This window comes from Zingiber officinale, chromosome 1A (genome assembly GCF_018446385.1).
Source record: "Zingiber officinale cultivar Zhangliang chromosome 1A, Zo_v1.1, whole genome shotgun sequence".
NCBI lineage: Eukaryota > Viridiplantae > Streptophyta > Magnoliopsida > Zingiberales > Zingiberaceae > Zingiber > Zingiber officinale.
In genome coordinates this window covers 33,415,902-33,419,481 of record NC_055987.1, presented here as the reverse complement: position 1 = coordinate 33,419,481, position 3,580 = coordinate 33,415,902, and the positions used below count along the sequence as shown (strand labels likewise).

Below are 3,580 nucleotides of genomic sequence, written 5' to 3'. Positions count from 1 at the left end.
CCCCAACGGAAAGGGCATAATCTTATTAATGGACTTAGTGTCAAGTAATGGTATACACTTAGACACATCTAATAGTATTCTCCCCATCGGAGTCACTGCTATTATTTGTGTGACCAAATGATACCAACTATTAATTTTATTTGTCAAAAAGTTAGGTTGACAAGATAATAAAATTAATGGGTTAAAACCCTCCTTTTACAAATGTTGAATTTGGATCAACAAAAACAAAAACAAAAACAAAAACAAAAACAAAATTTCCTGTGCAGCGTCTGTAAAGTATAAACAATATATAAACGATGGATGTCACAGCAATGTAACCAATATTGACAATATTATATATAATATAGATATCATAAAGTGTGTAATTATCCATGTGATCATGTATAACAATTCCTCAACATCGATCTTCTACTAAACATCCTACATAATCATTGAGAGGTACATGTAATTTAAAAATGCTGTCGAATGAACTAGAATTCTAGAAAGCATGAGATTCACTTTCTTTACAATTTAAAAATGCAAGCTAAATAACATACAAGTTTCTCAATGGCTTTGTATCTAGAAGAAAGTAATCTAGACAGTGAACTCTTCTTCAGCTCCTTGTTAACAATTGTATTGAGTGTAAGAGTTATTGCACAAACAATTTCCTCTTCCTCTTCATATGAAAGATTCCATTTCTCCAAGTCCTAGATATGAAAAGAAGTTACACAAAAAAATAACCAATCAATATCAATTTCTGAAGAAAACACCAAGATTGCCCAAATACATAAAAATTTAAAAAATAGAAAGCTTCTAAACATCTTCCAATATTTTAGATAAACGCTCTTGATTGTTTACATGCCTTATAATCTTGGACTTATAAGCATTGGATGATCATATAGCTTACAAGACAGATGGTCTCCCCCTTCTGAAATATTCATAAAGGCTTTAGGAGGATGGTTTCATCAATACATGTACAACTATGAAAGTGATATTTCAGCATTTTTACAGGCCTACAATTTTTCAATGGTTCTATCTATCTAGAAGATAGTACTTTTTGGGTAATCGGTGAAATCTATTTTTTCATGCAGTTTCCCTATAACAACAGGATTAGAAGACAGAAAACCACAATTTCACTTTTTGGGTAATTGGTTCTATCTATCTAGAAGATACCAACAAACTTTATCAAGTTATAATGCCACAATTGACAAAATAAATTGTTTCCTACTATCAAGTTCTGGGGATTGACAAAATAAATTGTTTCCTGCTATCAAGTTCGATTTTGATTCATTGAAATATTCTAATCTATGTGAAGATCAGTAAAAGTGTAGCTTTTGTGTCTTAAAGGATTTAAAACTAATAGGAAATTGCAGTAAAAGCATAGCATCTCATCATTTCATACTCATTTAGAGGAGGGGAAAAAAAACAGGATCTGTCTGTATAGCACATTCTTACATTGCCACTGTAGCCAATTTTCATGTGAAAGGAATATAACATAGATACATTCAGATCATGCAGAACCCAAGTATATGGTACTGCTATAAAATTAACAACAATAAATCTTTCACAGCAGAGAACAAGATGGCCATTCAACATCTACAATCAAATACTGATAAAGAACTTAAACTTAATGGTGGAAAAAACTATTCAAACAGACTACATACTGTAAAACAGTGAATACTAGAGATACATTGGAAGTTTCTTGGCAACATGGCCTGAACTAGCAATAGCGGATGTTAATTCAGTTACAACTTACAATCATTTCTGAACAAGGATGGTAATCCTCATTGCTTATTATCAAAACACTGTATGGTGGCATGAATACATTTTTGGCTGTAGATGGATATCAGCATCAGACAAAAATTTCAAGCTATAGATCATGCAGTTTCTTGTTGCACCTTAAATTGCATGTATTACAACTACATCTATAGTATTTTGTTACCTCGCCTATCCAGATCAAAACTTCAAGATTTTATAGATCCTGCATAACTGCCGAAGCATCTTCACAAAGCTTACGCAATGCTGAGGAACAAGCATTCGAAGAAATTGATTTTGTGAGCTATTGTTCACAATGGGCTATTATTAAAGAAAAAATCTAAATAGAGGAAGCACTTGGTGATACACTAAGAAATGGTTGGCAGCTTTTACAAAGAGAAATTAGTGTTAATCCTCAAGATAAAAAAACATGAAGAATGTAGTCGTATTTGAAGCATTACCAGATATCAGAGCAATTTGTAAGGGCAAGATGAAGTCCATTTCCATAAAGTCATTTCTGCACAGGTTGCTTCAGAACCCCATGAGACATCATCTCATCCACCGCATCCTTGGAGGAAGCAAGCCATGCGTAACGGACATTTGCATTGCCACAAATCTTTTTTGTCATTTCAACATGTTCTTTGAAGAGGTTAAATCAAACTTGACCTAAAACATGAGGGAGCTAGCCGGCAGCAAGGGGGAGTGTGGAGGTCAGCCAAGGCTAGGGGAAGACGTTAAGAAACTTCTTGTTGTAGATGTTGAACACCACGTTCAGCGCTCACCACACGGCGAAGTAAAATCCAATCTTGACCTTCTACACCACCGCTGATCGGCTCGCCGATTAGCTCTCCTCCTCGCCATCAATCGGCCATTAGGGAACCCCCTTGGAGGTCTCCGTGGAGAGTCATCCTTCCTCCATTAGATCAGTAACCAAGGTATCGATCTCCTGCCGCGATCCGCACCTGGACAAGGTGGAGACGCGTAGAGGTTGAGATCGACATCGTATTACTGCTCACTTCGAGCGGCAGTGAAGGCTTTCAAGGCAAGGCACGACTGGTGCTAAAAAAGCTCACTGTTTGAAGGTGTTCAGAGGAGAGATTCGTGGAGAGGGGTTTGTGGAAGAGAGGTTGGACGGAGAGGAGTTCGAAGGAGAGATTCGCGGAGAGGGGAGAGGGAGGAGAAGACTATGCGTGAGTTGGTAGGAGAGATTCGGGTGAAAGGTGGGTGCCAAAGTGAAACCTAGGTCTTTTCTACTCCTTAGTTGCATCCAACGGTTTAGATTCTCCTAGATTTAGATGAGGGCTTGATAATAAACAACGCTTTTTAAAAAGCGTTGTGTTTGACCCATAAAAATCACTAATAGACAACAGTTTTTAAAAAAGCGTTGTCTATTAGTAAGAAAATAAAGAAATAGACAACGTTTTTCACTAAAAGCATTGTTAAAAAGAAAAAAACAACGCGTTTTTTAAAAAGCGTTGTCTTTTAAGTGTTGTAAAATCCCAATTTTCTTGTAGTGATTTTTGAGTAATTGTCTTTACGCACCAAGTTTAGAAAGAACTAGTTTTCAGTTTCTAAACTATTTAAAGAACTTGATATTCTGTCTCTTTTAATAACAAAGTTGTTATTAAGAAAAAGAGGGAAGTTATCTATTCTGGTACGTTGGTTGACAATTTATAAATCCAATAACTCTCATGATGCAACAAATGGAAATTAGTAACATATCTTCTAACTTTAAGAGAAAGTAACCTTCGGAAATGAACCAATTATATCTTTGGCATCTAAAGCTAGGTTATATTAACTTGAGAAGGATTCATTGGTAGCTGATGAACTTTTGGGTTCATTAGTA

At 35.6% G+C, this 3,580-nt stretch overlaps 1 long non-coding RNA gene across 1 annotated transcript; it reads right to left on the bottom strand.

The window, feature by feature from the left end:
* Positions 1-298: 298 nt before the first annotated feature.
* Positions 299-2,950, bottom strand: LOC122023078. Its single transcript, XR_006123087.1, has 3 exons — positions 2,196-2,950; positions 1,922-2,001; positions 299-686 (listed from the first exon to the last, which is right to left on the bottom strand). It is a non-coding gene; the product is annotated as an uncharacterized LOC122023078 (long non-coding RNA).
* Positions 2,951-3,580: the final 630 nt, after the last annotated feature.